Source organism: Salvelinus fontinalis, chromosome 38 (genome assembly GCF_029448725.1).
Source record: "Salvelinus fontinalis isolate EN_2023a chromosome 38, ASM2944872v1, whole genome shotgun sequence".
NCBI classification, from domain to species: domain Eukaryota; kingdom Metazoa; phylum Chordata; class Actinopteri; order Salmoniformes; family Salmonidae; genus Salvelinus; species Salvelinus fontinalis.
In genome coordinates, this window is record NC_074702.1 from 20,254,872 (window position 1) to 20,280,634 (window position 25,763).

Sequence of the window (25,763 nt, forward strand, 5' to 3'; positions counted from 1 at the left end):
GTGAAGCCTACAAACTTCAGTCTTTCAGTTGTTATTCTAAGTGTTCTAAATTGGTTCCAGGCTGTCATCCTCATTCTTATCAAAGGGTGGGGAATTGTTGCCATTTTCCTCTGGGTTTATACAAGGGTATGGCGGTTTTGAAACTGGAGGTTGAATAGTTGGCACTTCCAAGATGAGCAGGATCCAAGGAGTCAGCAGCATTCTTGGAGAGAGGGGGCCAAGGAAATAAAGAGCTTTCACACACTGTAAATTCCTGAATCTGCCCATGCCCTCTCTCCTTCCAATGTGCATCCTACAGAGCGCATGCCCGTTGCCATAGAGGACTCACAAACAGACGCACTCGAGTATGCAGAGGTGAGTTTGGTATTAGGCTACCATTAAAACTGAATAATGTAATAAGTATACAGTATATTTTGTAATTCGCACGCACGAACACCCACACATACAGGTGAGAGGAGATGCGAAACTGAGTAACAGGATACACACTTACGACTAGTCAAGCATTATCGTGGGAGTGGCGACTCATACACAGAGGGAGACAAACAACGTCAAACTCGTTTCCTCCTCGAGATCAAGTGACACATGACACGTTACCTGAAGACGTTAGGGCAATTCGGATGGTCTGTTTCTTTTTATTCATTGGACAAAGTAAAATGTGATTTTTTTTATCACCAAGACTGTGGTAATCTTATAATTTAACGGTTATTATACTGTAGTTTTTCCTGATTAAACCGTGGAAGACGTGAAAAGCATAGGAGAATCATTGCATCTGCGCGCTGATTTGAAAGTTGGCTATCGCAGCAGGTGCAGCCACCAAACCGGTGAGTCATTTGCAAATAATTTATATATTTTTTTACCTGACCATGAACTAAATGTCAGTTAAAAAGTCAAATGTAGGTTTAAATTAGACATATTTGTTAAATGTATGTATACTGAACAAAAAAATAAACTCAACATGCAACAATTTCAAAGATTTTACAGAGTAACAGTTGCTATAAGAAAATCAGTCAATTGAAATAAATAAATTAGGCCCTAATCTATGGATTTCACATGACTGGGAATACAGATATGCATCTGGTGGTCACAGATACCTTTAAAAAATGTAAGGGTGTGGATCAGACAGTATCTGGTGTGACCACCATTTGCCTCATGCAGCAAGACACATCTTCACATAGAGTTGATCAGGCTGTTGATTGTGGCATGTGGAATGTTGTTCCACTCCTCTTCAATGGAGGTACGAAGTTGCTGGATATTGGTAGGAACTGGAACACGCATTAACACATGCATTATCATGCTGAAACATGAGGTGATGGCGGCGGATGAATGGCATGACAATGGGCCTCGATTTTGTCACGGTATCTTTGTGCATTCAAATTGCCATTGATAAAATGCAATCGTGTTTGTTGTCCGTAGCTTATGCCTGCCCATACCATAACCCAACCGCCAGCATGGGGCACTCTGTTCACAACGTTGACATCAGCAAACCACTTGCCCACACGACGCCATACACGTGGTCTGCGGTTGTGGCAGCGGTTGGACGTACTGCCAAATTCTCTAAAACAATGTTGGAGGCGACCTTTGGTAGAGAAATGAACATTCAATTGTCTGTCAACAGCTTGGGTGGACATTCCTACAGTCAGCATGCCAATTGCATGCTCCCTAAATCTTTGTGTTGTGTGATAAAACTACACATTTTAGAGTGGCCTTTTATTGTCCCCAGCACAAGGTGCACCTGTGTAATGTGCATGCTGTTTAATCAGCATCTTGATATGCCACATCTGCCAGGTGGATTGATTATCTTGGCAGGAGAAATGCTCACTAACATGGATGTAAACAAAATTGTGAACAACATTTTAGAAAATTAAGCTTTTTTGTGCATATGGAACATTTCTGGGATCTTTTATTTCAGCTCATGGAACCAACACTTTACATGTTGCATTTATATTTTTCTTCAGTGTATTTTCAATGTGTGTCCTAGTTTATTTAGTCATGGGACATTCAAGGCATCCAGCCAGGTTCCCCAAGAATTTTGTAGCAGCCTACCAAGGGGACCATACTTTTCTAAAATGGGTTGGAAATTATATTTATTTCATCACCATGGTACGTTTGACACAATTTAAATATTCAAATGACACCATTATCAGACATGACATCTATCAGTATGACGACACATCTGTATCACAGGGAGCCTACTGTATTTACCGTATAACCATTGTTTTTAAACATCTCAAATTGACTGAAAATATATTTTAAAGAACAAATTAACTGGGACAATGTAGTTTGGTTTATTCAAGTTGTGTTAACAACAGTGACAGAAACATGTCATGTTTCTCCCCATCCTTCCCAAAGGGCTTCATGACTCATAAACTCGTGCCTGGTTGGTAGTTAGTTAGGTAATGATTAAAGGTAGACAGAGGTATATCAAGTGTGCTTGCGTACTTTCAAGTTAAGTATTAGGTGGGTCACAGGAGTCATAAAAACTTCCCAATTGATGGCACTGATGGATGGGATGTTGGGGATGGGAGCTTTCTTCATGAGCCACAAATGTTTGAAGTTAAAAAAAGGACAGTGAAAAGAGGAACAGGGCCAACAGGAACGCTCAAGATATATCTATATATATATTTATATATATATATATATATATATATATATATATATATATATATATATATATCAAGGTTATATGGACATAAGGTCACAAACATTTTCAGCATGGTTGTATGTATGGTCCCAATAGGCCTATGTAACTCCAGTTAATAAGCTTAACCTTTTAATTAGGCAGATTGATACCATGACTTCAAAGGATGCTGGATAGTACAACACATTGCACATGTGAAGCAACTGTGTAAGAACATTGGAGTGCATTAGAGCACCCTGAATGTAAAGCTGGATTAAGAGAGACAGTTGAAATCGGAAGTTTACATACACTTAGGTTGGAGTCATTAAAATTCGTTTTTCAACCACTCCACAAATTTCTTGTTAACAAACTATAGTTTTGGCAAGGCGGTTAGGACATCTACTTTGTGCATGACTCAAGTAATTTTTCCAACAATTATTTACAGACAGATTATTTCACTTATAATTCACTGTATCACAATTCCAGTGGGTCAGAAGTTTACATACACTAAGTTGAATGTGCCAGCTTGGAAAATTCCAGAAAATCATATCATGGCTTTAGAAGCTTCTGATAGGCTAATTGACATAATTTGAGTCAATTGGAGGTGTACCTGTGGATGTATTTCAAGGCCTACCTCTGCTTGACATCATGGGAAAATAAAAAAGAAATCAGTCAAGACCTCAGAAAGAATTGTAGACCGCCACATGTCTGGTTCATCCTTGGGAGCAATTTCCAAATGCATGAAGGTACCACGTTCATCTGTACAAACAATATAAACACCATGGGACCACAAAGCTGTCATAACGCTCAGGAAGGAGACGCGTTCCGTCTCCTAGAAATGAACGTACTTTGGAGCGAAAAGTGCAAGTCAATCCCAAAACAACAGCAAAGGGCCTTGTGAAGATGCTGGTGGAAACAGGTACAAAAGTATCTACATTCACAGTAAAACGAGCCCTATATCGACATAACCTGAGAGGCCGCTCAGCAAGGAAGCCACTGCTCCAAAACCGCCATAAAAAAGACAGACTACGGTTTGCAACTGCACATGGGGACAAATATCGTACTTTTTGGAGAAATGTCCTCTGGTCTGATGAAATAAAAATAGAACTGTTTGCCCATAATGACCATCGTTATGTTTGGAGGAAAAAGGGGGAGGGTTGCAAGCTGAAGAACACCATCCCAACCGTGAAGCACGGGGTGGCAGCATCATGTTGTGGGGGTGCTTTTCTGCAGGAGGGACTGGTGCACTTCACAAAATAGATGGCATCATGAGGTAGGAACATTAGGTGGAAATATTGAAGCAACATCTCAAGACATCAGTCAGGAAGTTAAAGCTTGGTCGCAAATGGGTCTTCCAAATGGACAATGACCCCAAGCATACTTCAAAAGTTGTGGTAAAATGGCTTAAGGACAACAAAGTCAAGGTATTGGAGTGGCCATCACAAAGCCTTAACCTCAATCCCATAGAAAATGTGTGGGCAGAACTGAAAAAGCATGTGTGAGCAAGGAGGCCTACAATCCTGACTCAGTTCCACCAGCTCTGTCAGGAGGAATGGGCCAAAATTCACCTAACTTATTGTGGTAAGCTTGTGGAAGGCTACACAAAATGCTTGACCCAAGTTAAACAATTTAAATGCGATGCTACCAAAGACTAATTGAGTGTATGTAAACTTCTGACCCATTGGGAACGTGATGAAATAAATAAAAGCTGAAATAAATCATTCTCTCTACTATTATTCTGACATTTCACATTCTTAAAATAAAGTGGTGATCCTAACTGACCTAAGACAGGGACTTTTTACTAGGATTAAATGTCAGGAATTGTGAAAAACGGAGTTTAAATGTATTTGGCTAAGGTGTATGTAAACTTCCGACTTCAACTGTACATGTTTGAGGGCTTGAAGAGCGGATGACACGTTCTTCAGAAAGAAACTTGACATGCCTGTTTCACCTACTGTTTACATTCCTGGACAGAGTCCTGTCTATGGTTAGAGATGAGGAATGTGAACAATGGAGGAAGGGGAGTAGAGATCTAAGGGGGAGGGAATGATAGAGATGGTATATGGAGAGGGGAGAGACAGTAGATGGCCAGTCATTCCATTCAGTCCTCATGTCTTAAAGCAGAAGTCCACAGACTTCCAGTCATCGTGCTAATGCTAGCTAGCATTGGCTCCTGAAACTACCTCTAACTTCCTTAATAATGGACAGAGACATAAAAATGGTATCCACAAGTTCATCTGACTCTGGGGAAGTAGATCCCAAAGTATCCCTTCAAGACTTTTTGGTTTGTCAAAAGAAAAACAGTTTTCTCAAACATTGTGGAAAAGGCAGATGAATTAAGAGGAACATGTGAAATGGAAGAGAGCAAAAATATGAATAGGGAGAAGAAGACAAGGCAGCTAGGCACAGAAGTACAGTGACATTGTTACCTACCTTTAGCCCATGCAGAGGGAGGCACCTGTCTGTTAATGCACTCAATCACTTCATGGCACATGTATATTTAATCACTCTTGTTTTCAGTCTCTCAACTCATGCTCAAGACAAATTTCTTCAGCCTCCTGAGGTTGAAGAGGCGCTGTTGCGGCTTCTCCACCACACTGTCTGTGTGGGTGGACCATTTCAGTTTGTCCGTGATATGTACGCCGAGGACGTTAACGCTCCACCTTCTCCACTGCTGTCCCGTCGGTGTGGATAGGGGGGTGCTCCCTCTACTCTTTCCTGAAGTCCATGATCATCTCCTTTGTTTTGTTGACGTTGATTGAGAGGTTGTTTTCCTGACACCACACTCCGAGGGCCCTCACCTCCTCCCTGTAGGCTGTCTTGTCGTTGTTGGTAGTCAAGCCTACTACTGTTGTGTCATCTGCAAACTTGATGATTGAAGTTGCATGGCCACGCAGTCATGGGTGAACAGGTAGTACAGGAGGGGGCTGAGCATGCACACTGGGGCCCCAGTGTTGAGGGTCAGCGAAGTGGAGATGTTGTTTCCTACCTTCACCACCTGGGGGTGTCCCGTCAGGAAGTTCATGACCCAATTGCACAGGGTGGGGTTCAGACCCTGGGCCTCCAAACTTAATGATGAGCTTGGAGGGTACTATCATGTTGACGCGGCTAGGGATGCCATCTGGTCCGGCAGCCTTGCGAGGGTTAACACGTTTTAAATGTCTTATTCAAATCGGCCATGGAGAAGGAGAGCCCACAGTCCTTGGTAGCGGGCCGCGTCGGTGGCACTGTATTATCCTCAAAGCGGGCAAAGAAGGTGTTTAGTTTGTCTGGAAGCAAGACGTCGGTGTCCGTAACGTGGCTGGTTTTCCTTTTGTAGTCCGTGATTGTCTGTAGACCCTGCCACATACGTCTCCTGTCTGAGCTGTTGAATTGCGACTCCACTTTGTCTCTACACTGATATTTTGCTTGTTTGATTGCCTTGCAGAGGGAATAACTACACTGTATGTATTCGGTCATATTCCCAGTCACCTTTCCATGGTTAAATGCGGTGGTTCGTGCTTTCAGTTTTGCGCGAATGCCGCCATCTATCCACGGTTTCTGGTTAGGGTAGCTTTTAATAGTCACAGTAGGTATAACATCTCCTATGCACTTCCTGATAAACTCACTCACGGAATCAGCGAATATGTCGATATTATTCTCTGAGGCATGTCCCAGTCTGCGTGATCAAAACAATCTTGAAGCGTGGATTCAGATTGGTCAGACCAGCGTTGAATAGTCCTTAGCATGGGTACATCCTGTTTGAGTTTCTGCCTATAGGAAGGGAGGAGCAAAATTGAGTCGTGGTCAGATTTGCCGAAAGGAGGGCGGGGGAGGGCCTTGTATGCATCGCAGAAGTTAGAGTATCAAATCAAATTTATTTATATAGCCCTTCTTACATCAGCTGATATCTCAAAGTGCTGTACAGAAACCCAGCCTAAACCTCAAACAGCAAGCAATGCAGGTGTAGAAGCACGGTGGCTAGGAAAAAATCCCTAGAAACGCCAAAACCTAGGAAGAAGCCTAGAGAGGAACCAGGCTATGAGGGGTGGCCAGTCCTCTTCTGGCTGTGCCGGGTGGAGATTATAACAGAACATGGCCAAGATGTTCAAATGTTAATAAATGACCAGCATGGTCAAATAATAATAATCACAGTAGTTGTCGAGGGTGCAACAGGTCAGCACCTCAGGAGTAAATGTCAGTTGGCTTTTCATAGCCGATCATTGAGAGTATCTCTACCGCTCCTGCTGTCTCTAGAGAGTTGAAAACAGCAGGTCTGGGACAGGTAGCACATCCGGTGAACAGGTCAGGGTTCCATAGCCGCAGGCAGAACAGTTGAAACTGGAGCAGCAGCACGGCCAGGTGAACTGGGGACAGCAAGGAGTCGTCATGCCAGTAGCAGTGTTCGTGTTTTTCCAGCGCGAGTGCTACAGTCAATATGCTGATAGAATTTAGGTAGCCTTGTTCTCAGATTTGCTTTGTTAAAATCACTAGTTCCAATAAATGCAGCCTTAGGATATATGGTTTCCAGTTTGCATAAAGTACAGTGAAGTTCCTTGAGGGCCGTTGTGGTATCTGCTTGAGGGGGATATACTAAATGGTCGGCATTTGATTGTGAGGAATTATAGATCAGGTGAACAAAAGGACTTGTGTTCCTGTATGTTGTTACAATTACACCATGAGTCGTTAATCATGAAACTTTCACCCCCACCCTCACGTGAGTGTGTCATTGAGGGTGGTCCTCAGTGTGGGGCAGTCGTGAAAAAGTACTCAATTGTCATACTTGACTAAAAGTAAAGATACCGTAATAGACAATGACTCAAGTAAAAGTGAAAGTCACCCAGTAAAATACTAATTGAGTAAAAGTCTAAAAGTATTGGGTTTTAAATATACTTTAGTATCAAAAGTAATAATATAAATAATTTCAAATTCCTTATATTTACCAAACCAGACGTCAGAATTTTCTTGTTTTTTTGTATTTAAGGATAGCCAGGGGCACACTCCAACACTCAGACATCATTTACAAACTAAACATTTGTGTTTAGTGAGTCCGTCAGATTAGAGGCAGAAGGAATGACCAGCAATGTTCTCTTGATAAGTGTTTGAATTGGACCATTTTCTTGTCCTGCTAAGCATTCAAATTGTAACCAGTAGTTTTGCGTGTCAGGGAAAATGCATGGAGTAAAATGTACAATATTTTCTTTAGGAATGTAGTGAAGTCAAAGTACAAGTACAGATACCCCAAAAGTACTTTAAAGTACTTTACACCACTGGTGTCTGCGTGTGGTTCGGTACTTAGTACCATGCAGGGCTGGAGTCTGTATCAGTGTTATCTAAACCTCATTACATGAATCATGATATACTACACATAGTTGAAGGAATTCATTAAGTATACCACCTCCCTACTACTCTCTTGTCTCTTGCTCTCAAAGGCATGCAGCGCACACACACAATCCCGGTAAGGATTCAATTTTTAAATGTTACATTTTTCAGTTGTCATAAGGAGGCCTATAGATTGTGATGTCGATGACCTTGACAAGACATCACCTTTTAGAGGTTACTGTGACTACATTATTCAATGGGCTCTGAGCACAGTCCTACTCTCATACATATGGTATGGATTCCATTTTGTATTTGTTTATGCTCAGCTAGAATAAAGAAGAAGTTATGATTACATCATAAAGCAGACCAGGAAGTAGGCAACAATTCCATGCGTTTGACACACTGCTGTTCATTTGGTTCCCAATGCAGATCATCTTAATGATTCTTCAGGTCTTTATCCTTCATCTCATTCTAGGTATTTAGGACAGGGATGTCAATGAGAGTGCGGCATTTATGAATTAAACTTTTCACATTGTTCTTGTAAAATACAGAAGGTTGAAACAGGATGTGGCTGCGTTTGTGCTTTCACCTTTTCTCTGAAGTGCGCTAGTTGCGGTATCTTTTTGCTTTGACGTGACCTAATCTTGTTTCCATGACAGCATAACAAGCCCAACATGCAAACCACCTAGAATGAGTTAACAATTTAGGAGCAACTTGAACTTTTGAACTCCTCCTCAAAATCTAACATATACTAAATTGTAATTATAATCTAATAGTTGATTCTGTAGCTGCCATGAGGTGTATTTTGTAAATAATGAATTGCAGTGAAAGAATGAATAAAGGCCTTTACATAACATCTGTCCATTCTCTCGCACCCTTCCTCTTTCTCTCCCTCTCACCTTTCCTCTCCCTCACCCTTCCTCCCCCTCTCTGCCAGATGATCGCCACACCTCCTCACTCCCCTCGTCTCCCAGGCTCCCCGTCATATCTGGGAGGCCACTGCGTCCCCTGTCCGGCCGCCCCACCCTCCTCCCCTTGCCCCTCCCCTCCCTCCTCTCCCTCCTCTGGAGGGGTGACACTACGTCGGACCCCCCCCTCCTACTGTCTCACACACACTCTGGACCACCTCCGCAGGCACAGCTGGCAGCCTGGAGCCATGATGTATGGCTGCCCCCCGCAGTACCAGCAACGCAGGTAGGGGGCGCACTAACGACCAATACTTACTAGTCCAGTGGTCAACAACCCGCTTTAGGTACAAGACTACAAGTTGCCCGTAGACACAGATCTAGGATCAGCTTACCTTCCCCAAATCCTAACCTTTATCATTAGGGCGGGGAAACCCAAGACTGACGTCACATCAGTGTCGAGGGTAAAGGCTGACAAGATGGTGCCGACAGAGAAGGGCGACATCTTACGAGTTCCAACTTAACTTTGCTATATAGTGACTTTTATCGTGTTTATCTTGACTTTTTTTTGTACAGAAAGTTCATACTATTATCACATATGACCGCCAACCACTTCTGGACATCAGTTACTCACACACACAACATTGACACTCACACACACAACATTGACACTCCCACACACTACATACACACACACACACACACACACACACACACACACACACACACACACACACACACACACACACACACACACACACACACACACACACACACACACACACACACACACACACACACACATAATTTGCTGCTGCTACTCTCTTCTTTATTTTACTCTTATTATTATCTATCCCGATAACTAGTCATTTTACCCTGCCTTCATGTACATATTTACCTCAAATAACTCGGACCTTTAAACTACATTGTTGCTTAAGGGCTCGTAAGCAAGCATTTCACGGTAAAGTCTACACCAGTTGTATTCGGCGCATGTGACAAACAAAATTGGATTCAGATTTGATTTGAGAGTGAGATAGTGATTTGAGTTAAATGCACAGCTTGCAACTCAACCATGTTCCTGGAGGGCTGCGGGAATTTGGGAGTGAACTGTGTAGGAGTATGCTATGTTCTAATATTTGTTTTAGGGATTGGCTGATCTAAGACCAGTACTACCAGTATATAACTTCCCACACATAGAGTCAATGCTGTTGTTATCTCTGGGATTCCTGCTCTAACTGCTGGTGTTCTTATCAGTGCTGTTTTAGCTGGCCCTCTCCTACTCTCTTATTTGCTCATCTCTTCTGCTTTTAATTCACTGAGCATGGCAATGTTCTTTCTCTTTTCCTGTAGCTTGTCCCTCTCTCTCTCTGTCTTTATCTATCTTTATCTATCGTTCTTTTTTCCACCCATTTATCCAAGATGTTGGCTACAATTTTTCTATTTTTTATTTAAAAATAAATAAAAAATTCACTAACCCCTCCACCCCTCCCCTAACTGGAGTAAACGAATCAACAACAACACTTAGGCTTCTACTTCCAGCTTATACATACTATATAAATGTTACGGACACAATCTATTTCCAATAGGTATCTTTTGATTGTTTTTACTCCTGACTTTCGGCTACCCTCAACCCCTCCCATCTATTTTCTGAACACCATCCAGTTTGATTTCTATTTGCCTTATATTTGTAACTGTGCTGTTTCACAAAAGTTCTGAACCTATATACACTACCGTTCAAAAGTTTGGGGTCACTTAGAAATGTCCTTGTTTTTTGATTGTTTTTACTCCTGTCCTTCCGCCAGTTTTATTGCTTTTTTAAGCAGGACAAGCGTTTTCAGCTGTGCTAACATAATTGCAAAAGGATTTTATAATGATCAATTAGCCTTTTAAAATTAAAAACTTGGATTAGCTAACACAACGTGCCATTAGAACACAGGAGTGATGGTTGCTGATAATGGGCCTCTACGCCTATGTAGATATTCCATAAAAAATCAACCGTTTCCAGCTACAATAGTCATTTACAACATTAACAATGTCTTCACTGTATTTCTGATCAATTTGATGTTATTTTAATGGACAAAAAATGTGCTTTTCTTTCAAAAACAAGGACATTTCTAAGTGACCCCAAACTTTTGAACGGTAGTGTACATTTTATGTACACAGGCTACAATTTGGTTTCCATTGTCTTTTTCCTGACATCTGACATGCAAATGGATTTGAACAATCTTTTGGAGAGAAAGCAGGAGAGGGGGAGGGAGAGAGGGGGAGGGAGAGAGGGGACAGAGACAAAGCAGAAGTACAAGTGCAGCCGCCAGCAAATAAAGTCATGTCATCAACACAACGTATTCTCAAAAACAAGAAGAGAGTGAAATCACTAAGCTACAGCCTCACATTCACTCACAAGCAGGATGACTGACTGCTGCTTTCTCCACTAGACCTATACTCCTCTCCTCTCCTATCTACTCAACTGTGACACTACCCTCTCTCTCCCCCTCCCTCCCTCTCTCCCTCTCTCCCCCAGTGTGAGTCTGGAGGGTTTTGACCCAGAAGAGATGGAGCGGGTGCTCCTTGGAGCCCTGGAGGGGTCCAGCAGAGGGGGGCGGGACCCTCGCCGTGCCCCCATCACCTCCTTTGGCCAGGAGCTGGGCTCCCTGCTGTCACTCACAGAGGAGGAGGCGGGCTGCCAGACCTCGGTCTTCTCCCCATTGGAGGTGAGGCTAAGTCCAGACTGTTGGGATTGAAGCATCATATGTGTGTGTGTGTGCGTGAGTTTAAGTGTGTGATAAATATAATTTGCTAACATGAATGAAGATGGAAGACTTGAGATAAAGTAACCTTATTTAGAGCGCAGACAGTAGCACACACACACACAGTCACATGCACACATGTCTCGTGCAAGCAGTAGCAAGCACGTCTTGGGTTATTTTGTTGCAAATACACACAGCCTCTCACTGATGCTCTTGTCTTTGTTTATTATGGAAAGAGCCTTTTATACACTCAAGTCATATACTCTCTCTCTCTCCCTCTCTCTTGCTCTCTCCCCTCTATCTCTTCCTCTCTCTATCTCTCTCTGACACACTGTGGCCCTTGTCTCTTGTCTGTGGTGTGTTAGGAGCAGTCGTCTCAGCTGCAGGGCTTCAGTGCCTCCGCTCCCTCCCTGTGTGCCAGTCCCAGTCTGCGCCAGCTACCCAATGCCAACCTCCACCCTCCAACCCACACACACACTGATACACACTCCCTGACACCTCACACACACCCCTACACACACTCACAAAACCACCAGCATCATCATCATTATCAGCCTTGCCATCGCTCCTACTCAAACTCCAATTCCATCTCCCAATGCCACTACCAAGGTAGGACAGTAGGACTCTTCATTTGTGAGTGTGTGTGGAGACTCTCCTGACTGGTTGAAGGGCAGATATTAGTGTGTGTGTGTGTTCCTATCTGTGTGCAGCTATGCGGAAGTCTTCTTCCTGTGTTTGTTCTCACTGGGGGCTGCCGTCGTTAGCCACAGAACAGAAAGCGCTGTGTTCTCAGGCTCTCCTATCTCCTCTCTCGCTCTCTCCATTTCACCTTTTGCATGTTCACTATTCATCCTTTCATTCCACGGCATCAGCAGAGATCGTTTTAATCACTCCTTGATCGTGTTAAATCAACTGTCTCGTGTTGTTTCATCCTTGTCTTTCTTCATGCATTTGTTAACTCTTGGTCTCAGCCATCGTTTGGATTAGCTGTGTTTGCCAAGAACCTGCAGAGCAGATAGAGAGGTTTGTCACTTATCAGGCGATGCACTTCAATCTATATGGGATCTTAGGTCTATGTATGGATGTATGTATGTATGTATGTATGTATGGATGGATGGTTTTGAGGTAATGGGATGACTAGGTTTGTTTCCTCTGTTTCTGCTTTCTGCCTCTCTCTTCCTCTCTGTATCTATCTGTCTTTCACTTTCTCTCTCTCTCTGTCTCTCTCTCTGTCTGTCTGTCTGTCTGTCTGTCTGTCTGTCTCTCTGTCTCTCTGTCTCTCTGTCTCTCTGTCTCTCTGTCTCTCTGTCTCTCTGTCTCTCTGTCTCTTTCTCACAGAGTCTTCCCTGGGCTCTGTATTTGGAGGTTCCACACACAGGTGAGTTGTCTCTCTCTCTCTTCCTGATGACCAGTGTTCACTAACAACCCTATAGAGCACATGATCTCATCTGTGACTGACTGCCTTTTGACTCACATCCCCATAGTAACACACCTTTTCCTCTGAGCTAGGCTGAACGCAAACTCATCCCATCTTATGGAAGGATGTTTCTCTTCACCTCTTTCTCAGTGTGGATGCGGAGCTTGGTGAGCTGTGGGGGCAAGAAGAGAGGCAGCGGCTGGGCGAAGAGAGAGAGAGGCGGAGGGAGGAGAGAAGGACGGAGGGACTGAGGGGTGCTCCCCCCGGGGAGGAGAGGGGGGAGAAGACGGGAAACCCTCTGGGACGCACCTTCAGCTTCCTGCGCAAGATGGCCGGCCAACGCAAGGTGAGAGAGTGAGAAAGAGAGAGAGAGGAGAGTGTGGGTGTGTGATTCAGAGTGTCTGTGTCTCTCGGTGGTTGTGGGTGCATGTGGATGTGACCCTGTCACAGCTGTCACTATGCAGTAGAGTACCTGAGTAGAGTGCAGGACCGTCTCTAAGGACAGAGAGTTGGAGATTGGTAGTAGGCTAGCTTCCCCTGCAGTGTAGAGTCCCAGCAGTGAACCCCAGAGAGGAAGTGACAGTATCTGCTTTATTTAGATTCACCTGTGAACCACCGCCGGTAACAGTTTAGGCAAACATATGCTGTTTGCCAAGACTAACACAATGTTACAGCAATGATATGCAGTTGAAGTCGGAAGTTTACATACACTTAGGTTGGAGTCATTAAAACTCATTTTTCAACCATACACAAATTTCTTGTTAACAAACTATAGTTTTGGCAGGTACAAGGTGCATCTACTTTGTGCATGATGCAAATAATTTTTCCAGCAATTGTTTACAGATAGATTATTTCACTTATAATTCACTGTATCACAATTCCAGTGGGTCAGAAGTTTACATACACTAAGTTGACTGTGCCTTTAAACAGCTTGGAAAATTCGAGAAAATTATGTCATGGCTTTAGAAGCTTCTGATAGGCTAATTGACATCATTTGAGTCAATTGGAGGTGTACCTGTGGATGTATTTCAAGGCCTACCTCTGCTTGACATCATGGGAAAATCAAAAGAAATCAGTCAAGACCTCAGAAAAAATTGTAGACCTCCATAAGTCTGGTTCATCCTTGGGAGCAATTTCCAAATGCCTGAAGGTACCACGTTCATCTGTACAAACAATAGTACTCAAGTATAAACACCATGGGACCACGTAGCCATCATACCGCTCAGGAAGGAGACGCGTTCTGTCTCCTAGAGATGAGCGTACTTTGATGCGAAAAGTGCAAATCAATCCCAGAACAACAGCAAAGGACCTTGTGAAGATGCTGGAGGAAACGGGTACAAAAGTATCTGTATCCACAGTAAAACAAGTCCTATATCGACATAACCTGAAAGACCGCTCATCAAGGAAGAAGCCACTGCTCCAAAACCGACATAAAAAAGCCAGACTATGGTTTACAACTACACATGTGGACAAAGATTGTGCTTTTTTGGAGAAATGTCCTCTGGTCTGATGAAACAAAAATAGAACTGTTTGGCCATAATGACCATAGTTATGTTTGGAGGAAAAAGGGGAGGCTTGCAAGCCGAAAAACACCATCCCAACCGTGAAGCACGGGGGTGGCAGCATCATGTTGTGGGGGTGCTTTGCTGCAGGAGGTACTGATGTACTTCACAAAATAAATGGCATCTTGAGTAAGGAAAATTATGTAGATATATTGAAGCAACATCTCAAGACATCAGTCAGGAAGTTTAAGCTTGGGTGCAAATGGATCTTCCAAATGGACAATGACCCCAAGCACACTTCCAAAGTTGTGGCAAAATGGCTTAAGGTCAACAAAGTCAAGGTATTGGAGGGGCCATCACAAAGCCCTGACCTCAATCCTATACAACATTTGTGGGCAGAACTGAAAAAGCGTGTGCGAGCAAGGAGGCCTACAAACCTGACTCAGTTCCACCAGCTCTGTCAGGAGGAATGGGCCAAAATTCACCCAACTTATTGTGGGAAGCTTGTGGAAGGCCACCCGAAACGTTTGACCCAAGTTAAACAATTTAAAAGGCAATGCTACCAAATACTAATTGAGTGTATGTAAACTTCTGACCCACTGGGAATGTGATGAAAGAAATAAAAGCTGAAATAAATCATTCTCTCTACTATTATTCTGAGATTTCACATTCTTAAAATAAACTGGTGATCCTAACTGACCCGAGACAGGGAATTTTTACTAGGATTAAATGTCAAGAATTGTGAAACTGCGTTTAATGTATTTGGCTGAGGTGTATGTAAACTTCCGTCTTCAACTGTATGTGCAACAATACAAGGCAGTAACCCCAACAGTATTATTCATTATGTTGGGCGAGGCGCTCTCTCTTGTGCTGCTTAGATTATTGATGACGATATCTGGTTGAATTACAACAGGCTCTTTTTTCTTGAACCTTTATTTAACAAGGCACGTCAGTTATGAACACATTATTACTTACAATGACTGCCTAGGAACAGTGGGTTAACCACAGATTTTTACCATGTCAGCTCGGGGATTCTCGCAACTTTCGGTTACTGGCCCAACGCTCTAAACACTAGGCTACCGGCCGCCCCACCTCTTGATTTCTTGAAGGATATTTTTAAGTGTTTATTCTAGTGGGTTGGCAGTGTTTGCTGTGCTTGCTGTGTTTGCTGTGTGTGTGTGTGTGTGTGTGTGTGTGTGTGTGTGTGTGTGTGTGTGTGTGTGTGTGTGTGTGTGTGTGTGTGTGTGTGTGTGTGTGTGTGTGTGTGTGTGTGTGTGTGTGTGTGTGTGTGTGTCTTTGTTGTAATGACAATCTTTAAACAGCAGGGGGAGACTCTGTTCTGTGAGTTGGATATGAGAAGTGAAGTGGAATAAGTAGCACTGTAGCCCTCAGCAGGATGATGTATGGCCAAGTTGATGATTTTGGCATTGCACACTTGAACTGAACTTAGGTACAGCTGGTGTTCTTGTATGCGTGTTATTTGTGTCCTACTAATCTCTCGTGGACAGACGGACGTATCATAACTAGTATCAAGAATCTGATGCAATTACGCAAGATTTCAATTATGTGTTTCAGAGATTACTGTCCTACTAATAAACCCGACCAAAGAGCAGTATGCACCATCACACTTTTTGGCAAATGTATATTTTCTTTTGACATGTAACACCCTCATATACATCAAGTTGATGTATTCTTGTCTGTATATTGTTAAATAATAAAAATAAATAAAAAACAAGGGAGACAACAAAAAAAAGTGATTAAAAATAGCCCAACCAGCCCCTCTGACCATTCTTGCGTTAGACTAAGTCCCTGATTTAAGACCCACTGGATTGCCAGATTCCTCAGAGGTCCTTATCATGGGGGTTGCCAGATTGTGCCCTCCATCTCAACTGATAAGAAGTACCAGTGATGTCACAGGGGCGTGGCTGTGATTTTGATGATCAGCAGTTAATTTACGCGATGACATCATCACCTCCGACGGCCTGTTAGAGACAGATAGATGCTGGCCCTGTTTGACGGAGCTATTTCTGGTCTGTAACAACATCCAACGTCTGTGTGTGTGTGTGTGTGTGTGTGTGTGTGTGTGTGTGTGTGTGTGTGTGTGTGTGTGTGTGTGTGTGTGTGTGTGTGTGTGTGTGTGTGTGTGTGTGTGTGTGAGAGAGTGTGATGTGGTGTAACCAGGTATGTGAGGTTTGTCCACACCCTTGGTGCTGTATGTTTAGTGGCTACTGGACTCCAGGCCATAAGACAGAAAAGAGACAAGGGAGAAAACCCAGAAGAGTGAAAGAACAGCAGTCAGAAAGAAAGAGACTGAGCTCACTTTTCCCGACCTTTCCTCTCTACAGCAGTTATGAGCTCTCTCCCTCAGTCTCTCTGTCTCTCTCATTATAACATGTGACGTCTCAAGAAGTCAGCATACTCTGGAATGTGAATCAGTCCTGTGTGCTTCTGCTGTGTGTCTACAGGACCATCTGTATTTCTACTGACCTCAGTGTTATATAGAGCTGGCTGATCTGGCTATGGATGTTAGACAGAGACATCTGGTGGCTTTAGATTAAGCCCAGTACTCTCATAATGATAATATGGCATGTCTTTCAGACTGGAGGGAGGTGAGAACATAACACATTACAAGATCACAAGTCTGTTATTCATACACTCTTAGAAAAAAGGGTTCTTTGGCTGTCCACATAGGAGAACCCTTTTTGGTTCAAAGTTAACCCCTTTTTTGGTTCAAGATTAAACCCACTTTTGGTTCCTGGTTAAAATCCTTTTTTGGTTCCAGATATAACCCTTTTTGGTTCCAGGTTAAACCCTTTTTGGTTCAAGGTTAAACCCTTTTTGGTTCAAGGTTAAACCCTTTTTGGTTCAAGGTTAAACCCTTTTTGGTTCAAGGTTAAACCCTTTTTGGTTCAAGGTTAAACCCTTTTTTGGTTCCAGGTATAACCCTTTTGGGTTCTATGTAGAGCCCTCTGTGGAAAGGGTTCTACATGTATTTAGTTTAGCCTATTCATTTGACTATTTAAAAAAAACAAGACACATAAAACCTGAAAAAGCCATACATACACATGAGTAAAATCATGGAGGATAGCACAATAAAGTCTGGGACTTATTTCCATTGTTAAATCATGGAGGATAACACAATAAAGTCTGGGACTTATTTCCATTGTTAAATCATGGAGGATAGCACAATAAAGTCTGGGACTTATTTCCATTGTTAAATCATGGAGGATAACACAATAAAGTCTGGGACTTATTTCCATTGTTAAATCATGGAGGATAACACAATAAAGTCTGGGACTTATTTCCATTGTTAAATCATGGAGGATAACACAATAAAGTCTGGGACTTATTTCCATTGTGGTCCTCTTGAGACAAGATATCAAGGCAAGATCGAACACAGTTGAACACAGTATGGCAGTGAAATAATAAAACAGACAAGAAGAACATCTATCTCATCATTCCAGTTCCATCATAGGGGTTATTCATATGGTCACAGAAGACATCAAACATATTTTTACTTTATTTATTAAAGCTGCCCAGAGGATGTTGTTTTTTATGGGCAGAGGCAACACAAAAGGGTTCTACATGGAACCAAAAGGGTTCTTCAAATGGTTCCCCCATGGGGACAGCCAAAGAACCTTTTCAGGTTCTAGATAGAAAAAAAAGTTCTGAGAGTGTACCTGTACAAGTATGTCTTCTACTACTCTGAAGAAAAATATAAACGCAACATGCAACAATTTCAACGATTTTACTGAGTTACAGTTCATATAAGGAAATCGGTCAATTTAAATCAATTAATTAGGCCCTAATCTATGGATTTCACATGACATGGGTGGGCCTGGGAGGGCATAGGCCCCCACAAAAAGGCTTTATTACAGAAATAAATACTCCTCAGTTTCATCAGCTGTCCGAGTGGCTGGTCTCAGATGATCCCACAGGTGAAGAAGCCAGATGTGGAGTTCCTAGGCTGACGTGGTTACAAGTAGTCTGCGGTTGTGAGCCCGGTTGGACGTACTGCCAAATTGGAGGTGGCTTATGGTTGAGAAATTAACATTCAATTATCTGGAAACCGCTCTGGTGGACATTCCTGCAGTCAGCATGCAAATTGCAAGCTCCCTCATAACTTGAGACATCTGTGGCATTGTGTTGTGTAAAAAAAGCTAATTTTAGAGTGGCCTTTTATTGTCCCCTGTACAAGTTGCACCTGTGTAATGATCATGCTGTTTAATCAGCTTCTTGATATGCCACACCTGTCAGGTGGATGGATTGTCTTGGCAAAGGAGAAATGCTCACTAACAGGGATGTCAACAAATTTGTGCACAGAATTTGAGAGAAATACGCTTTTTGTGCATATGGAACATCGTATGGGATCTTTTATTTCAGCTCATGAAACATGGGAACAACATTTTACATGTTCGGTTTATATTTTTATAGTTTATATTTTTTGAGTAGTTGAGTAGGAGGAAGTTCGGAGGAAGGAGGAAGTTATGTCTGTAGATAGACACATACCTCGCTTAAGAGCAAACGCATCTGGACAACATGTATCTGGGTTTTGTTGGTGTGTCCACTGTGTCCCATAGAGAGAGGAAGAGGAAGTGTGTGCATGCTCAGCATCATTTATTGGGGTTGTGTGTGTGTCTCTCTGTGTTTAACAGTGAATGTACTTAACAGTTTTACGTAAAAAACAATAGGTATTTAATAGCTCTTGGCCAAAGTCACCCCTCTATTTTTCCCTTCATTCCTCATTCCTCATTCCCCCTCTCTTTTCCCTGCTTTCTCTCTCTCCATTAGCTCAATCTCTCTCTCTTTCCCAGCTGGGCAGTTACTGCTTCGGGTGGCAGGATTGCATCAGCAAGCCGGCTTTTCTCCTCCACTATCCCTCTCTCCCCAGCCCCCCCTCTCTCTCCATCACTCCACCCCCACTCCTCCGTTCATTTGTCTCAATCCCACCACATTTTCCTCCCTTGCTCTCAATGCCTCCCCTTCTCTGTGTATTCTCTCTCTCTTGCACCCCTTTCTGTTATTCTTCTCTGCCGTCCCTTCTACAGTCCCCTCTCCATCTCTCTCCCTTTGCTTTTCTCTTCACCCTTTCATATATCCACTTCTTCCTCCATCTTTCCATCATTTTCTATTCCCCCTCTCCCTCCCACAGTGTCTGATAATCTCTCTCCGCTTCCTCTCTTCACCTCTTTATCCCCCCTTCTACCTCCCTCTTTCCATCTCGCTATCTCTCTCTTCACCTCTTTATCCCACCCCTTCTACCTCTCTCTTTCCATCTCAATATCTCTCTCTTCACCTCTTTATCCCACCCCTTCTACCTCCCTCTTTCCATCTCGCTATCTCTCTCTTCACCTCTCTTTATCCCCCCTTCTACCTCCCTCTTTCCATCTAGCTATCTCTCTCTTCACCTATCTTTATCCCACCCCTTCTACCTCCCTCTTTCCATCTCTCTATCTCTCTCTTCACCTCTCTTTATCCCACCCCTTCTACCTCCCTCTTTCCATCTCTCTATCTCTCTCTTCACCTCTCTTTATCCCACCCCTTCTACCTCCCTCTTTCCATCTTGCTATCTCTCTCTTCACCTCTTTATCCCCCCTTCTACATCCCTCTTTCCATCTCGCTATCTCTCTCTTCACCTCTTTATCCCACCCCTTCTACCTCCCTCTTTCCATCTCTCTATCTCTCTATTCACCTCTTTATCCCACCCCTTTTACCTCCCTCTTTCCATCTCTCTATCTCTCTCTTCACCTCTTTATCCCACCCATTCTACCTCTCTCTTTCCATCTCGCTATCTCTCTCTTCACCTCTTTATCCCACCCCTTCTACCTCCCTCTTTCCATCTCGCTATCGCTCTCTTCACCTCTCTTTATCCCACCCCTTCTACCTCCCTCTTTCCATCTCTCTATCGCTCTCTTCACCTCTCTTTATCCCACCCCTTCTACCTCCCTCTTTCCATCTCTCTATCTCTCTCTTCACCTCTTTATCCCACCCCTTCTACCTTCCTCTTTCCATCTCTCTATCGCTCTCTTCACCTCTCTTTATCCCACCCTTTCTACCTCCCTCTTTCCATCTCTCTATCTCTCTCTTCACCTCTTTATCCCACCTCTTCTACCTCCCTCTTTCCATCTCTCTATCTCTCTCTTCACCTCTCTTTATCCCACCCCTTCTACCTCCCTCTTTCCATCTCTCTATCGCTCTCTTCACCTCTCTTTATCCCACCCCTTCTACCTTCCTCTTTCCATCTCTCTATCTCTCTCTTCACCTCTTTATCCCACCTCTTCTACCTCCCTCTTTCCATCTCTCTATCGCTCTCTTCACCTCTCTTTATCCCACCCCTTCTACCTCCCTCTTTCCATCTCTCTATCGCTCTCTTCACCTCTCTTTATCCCACCTCTTCTACCTCCCTCTTTCCATCTCTCTATCTCTCTCTTCACCTCTCTTTATCCCACCTCTTCTACCTCCCTCTTTCCATCTCTCTATCGCTCTCTTCACCTCTCTTTATCCCACCCTTTCTACCTTCCTCTTTCCATCTCTCTCTCTCTTTTCCACTTTTATCTCCCCTATTCCAAATGTCCATTCTGAGGTAGGAGTTTAAACAAACTGAGGCAGGCAGAACAGCGGATATGAAACCCATAAAGAAGCCTGCGGAGGGCCAGAGAGTATTAGCCTAGCAAATATACCCTTCCTGATTAAAGCTGTCCCCCTATCGCACCACGTCCTTTCCATATCGTCTAATATCCTATCATACCAACATGTTCACTACTAACTGCTCTTCGTCTCTCTCCTCTGTCCATTCCCCGTCGTCACTCTCTTTATCCCTCACTCTCTTTGTTTTCCATTCGTCATATCGGAAACTATGCAAAGGGGGATGTCATCTTATAGATGCTTATAACTGTTTATGAGGACTCTTTCGCTAAATGACGAGCTCCTCTTTTCTGTTTTGAAAGGGAATACTGTTGCCCTCTTATCACACTGTTACACATTTTCTCATTCTCTAACACACACACACACACACACACACACACTTTTTCTCTCACTCACTCTGTAATGTGAGGCGTTGTTGTCTCCCTCACAATAACTCTTCAGAGGGTTAGTGTGTGACAGTGACACTTGGTGACTTTTGTGTGAGAGAGATGTTGGGTGACTATGGTCAATCGAAGTATTGTACTGTATCCAACACCTGTGTGCGATCTCATGTCATACCACCCACGTGCTGCCAGGAATCGCACGCACTCACTCACGCATGCACACGTGTGTGTGTGTGTGTGTGTGTGTGTGTGTGTGTGTGTGTGTGTGTGTGTGTGTGTGTGTGTGTGTGTGTGTGTGTGTGTGTGTGTGTGTGTGTGTGTGTGTGTGTGCGTGCGCTTGGCCATGTCGGAAGGCAATTGGTATCAGATGAGGACTCATGAAGAGAAGATGACGACCTGAGGAGCTGGAGGAGGAGCTGGAGAGTATCACCGTGGAGAAGGAAGGATGCAGATAGCCCTCAACTGAACCAGAGAGGAGGAAGAAAGAGAAACAGAGAGTGATAGTGCATGCTCAGAGAGGTGGAGACGGGGAACGTCCAGTAAAGTAGAAATTGTGTTGAAAGCAGAGAGACTGAAAACGAGTGGGAGGATGAAGAGTCAAGGTCACACAGGCACAGTCCTGTTAGAGAGAAGGAATTGTGTGATATTGCAGTTTGGAGGACAGAGTTGTACAGAGGTCCATTGCCTGTGGCTGCATGGTTGGGCGTTTTCCTCTCTGTTGCTCTCTAAATTTAGCCCCGGGTCACTCTTAAGTGCCTCCTTGATTAACCCGCCCTTCTCCCTCTTTTCCTTCTCCATCATAACATTCCATCTATTCCTTTACTATTCTTCTCTTTTCCTTGTTATATTCCCAAATACATTCACCTTTTCCAGTCCACATTTTGCCTTCAAGGCATCACCTCCCAACAGATGGTTCCTCTTCCATGCATTGCCCAAATGGGAGGTTTTCACAATGATGTATTTGCCAAGTCAACAGGCCAACTCACATTATGTGGCTCAAGTAGCGCAGCTTAATAATGGAGATTTCACACAATCTGAAATGTGCTGTAAATGTACAGTAAACCATAGGGGGCAACCATAGACTGTACAGGGGTACAACTCATTTAGCGAACCCCTAAATATGAAGCCTAGGTTTACACACCAAGCAACCTTCACCTCTAGAGATACTCATCTGTGGTTGGTGAAAAGAATGAAAGGGGGTGTTTTCCTCGGAATAGCTCCGCGTTCAGAGGCGCGGCTTAAAAATGTTCGCTCCTCCTCCTGATTGCTGAGTTCGAGTTTCCTGCGTGAGAAACCGTTCAGTTGTTCGTCGGGGCGCGTACTCCGACATATGGAGAAAAGTGAACGGATTCGCCCTCCATGCGCAATTATCTGACGCCGCCTGTTCCACTGGAAATATCAAACGGGCATTTTATCAACGTTTATGAAAATATTGTAATAAAGAGAAGGATAGGAGATCACCTTTGATTTAAATTGAGGATCATTCTCTGTTGATCCCGTCCTCGTTATGTCCCGTGTCACTGAACCGCTGCCAAAAACGCGTCAAGAGAGAATGAAAGAAATCAATTTACGGGTGAGTGAATAGTCATATGGCTATACAACTGTTCAATAAAGTATTTAATTGCATAGATAATACATTTACATTTCAATAGCAATTTGTTAAAATGTAGTAGGCCACTAGTAGCCTATATCAATAGTTCTGTAACATGGGTTATTCTAACATTTATAATAGCCTACATGTGTTTATTATTTAAATAGATAATGATGATGTCTTTACAGTAAAATACAGCAATGACTTGGAAATCCCCCATTTACTTATTCCGGGTATACCAAGATGAGTGGGGGGAACGAGAGGGCTCCCTTGGACTCCTGCTTTGTATGGTGGCAACTGCCAATGTAATGAAACAACCTTTTCATAATGATTTAGACTACTATTAAGGCTAATGATTTTGTCTTCTTTGTCAATATTTGCCCCGCCCGTTGCATATCATAGAAAACCATATCGCTTGGCAAAAGGGTTGCATAGTGCGGCACAGTAGCCAAAGCTTGAGACCCCGAACATGTTGTCCGTGATAGAGGAAATAGTTTGGGGGAGGGGGGAAAAACCGCAAGTGTGTGTGTGTCATTGGTCTAGTCGTGGAATATACGGAATATTACTGATCAATAATATGTCGAACAGTAATTGCAATATGATGCAGTTATGCTATTAGACACATGACACGTATTCAAAAATGAAAATTGTTCAACTGTTTTCTGAGCGATACCGTTGCAAAAGCTCTGCAACGGTATACGTCAAAGAGATGCCTATAGCCTATTCTTATAATTATTGTATTTGTTATAAAGTTTCCCGGGCTCTGTTGTCTGTCTTCACCATGTGATTTGGTTGCTGCAGCATGATGATAAGGATACCTTGTTTCTGTTTCTCAGTAATTGTATCAAGCACTCTGAAAGTGACACGGGTGGAATATAGCACAGTTGTGGATGTGTGTTGCCATCATGTGCTGCAGAGTACTGGGTCACACACAGATACTGACATATGCAAATTGCCATAATACAAGTATGTTTATTGAAACTTGAATCTTTACCATGGTTGTTGTCAAAAAGTAGTTTCTCAAATACACTCTTATAAAAAAAAGGTGCTATCTAGAACCTAACAGGGTTATTTGACTGTCCCCATAGAAGAACAATTTTTGGTTCCAGGTAGAACCCTTTCCACAGAGGGGACAGCTGAAGAACCCCTTTGGAACTCTTCTTTTTCTAAGAGTGTGTGGTATGGCTAAAGGATCAGAAGGTTGAATGTGTTTGTGTTTACAGATCACTCCTTGTCTTGTGTATCTGAGATCTACTAAACAAGTGTGGTCATGCTGTTTACTGTCCCTTCACACCTGTTTAAATCAGAACCATTTCTACAAGTTTAACATCCATTCAGTCCACATGATCAGTACACTTCCCTTACCCAGCCTTCTCTTCTGCACCACTTTGGATCCAGATCTGGACCAGGTCTTTGCTTTAACAAAGTCCTCTGAGTATCATTTTAATGCATGACATATTTTGTCTCTCTTTTATAGTCTTAGAACATGGCAAAAGTACATATCCTTCCTCTCTTCTTTAGCCTGTCTACCCCACCCACCCCCCCAGCTGAGGTTGTGTATAACCTGTTGTCTTGTGTTCCTGGTCTGTGACAGGTTATACAGGTGTAATATGATCCTCTTGCTTTATGCCTATCATTATTGCAGCAGTTTGAATTAATCATCTTACTGCCTCCTGATCAGAAGGTAATATGTGTGTGTGCATGCACATGTATCTATGTACATGTGTGTGTGTGTACAGCGAATGTGTGCTACTATCTCTGTGTGATGTGTACTGTGAGGTTGGTCTATGTGTATAGTATGACACCTTATCTCACTGCTTTGTGTGTGGTTGAAGTCAGAGCTCAGATGTTTACAGGGAAGTTCCTATGGAAACACAAGTGTATTTTAGTTCTGTCTTGTGTAGCCTTTTGCTTGGTTAACCTTTAATGGAGAAGGCAACAAGAGAAGGTTTTGTTAGAGCAGGATAGTGGAGAAAGTACAGCTGTTGTGAGCATAGATTGTAAGACCCAGCCAAGTAGTCAGAAGTCCAAATGTAGAAAAACATATTCACCGACGGCAACATTACTACATTTCAGTGCGTGTTTGTGTCATTGTGTTCAGGGGAAATGTTGGTGGGTGATGCCCACTGAGTCAGAGAGGTTAGAGTGTGGGATTTCTGTGTGTGCATGCGTACGTATTTGTTTGATTGTGAACACGTGTGTATGTGTGTGGGGGGATCTTCGTCTGACTGTGGGATTTCAGCCTTTTGGCCAAAGCTAATTTAGCATCTCAGTGCTGTGACCCCCACCCCCACTAGAACAAGCAGACCCAAACACACACATGCCAGCAGATGTGACTGGCGGAAAGGCATGAGGGCTGACATGCATAGTCACACGGAGCCACATGCCAATACAAACTCCTAGAGCCAGACAGTCACATATGAAATACCCCAGGGCTCAATGTCTACACATACACAGACAAATGCACACACACACACACACACACTTCTGGTCTGTGTATATGTGTGAGAGAAATAGATTTGGCATTGGCATACATTCAGATCAGCCAGAAATCCCATGTTTCATGCATTTCACAACCCAACCCTTTCTTTTCTCTTGGGGGTTTCATTGCTGTTCATTGGACCCTATGCACCCCAGCAAAGTTGCACATCATTG

The 25,763-nt window shown here is 43.2% G+C and overlaps 1 pseudogene; it reads left to right on the plus strand.

The window, feature by feature from the left end:
• The first annotated feature begins 50 nt into the window (after positions 1–50).
• LOC129837162 (rho guanine nucleotide exchange factor 2-like) overlaps positions 51–25,763 on the plus strand; it is a 57,529-nt pseudogene continuing 31,816 nt past the window's right edge.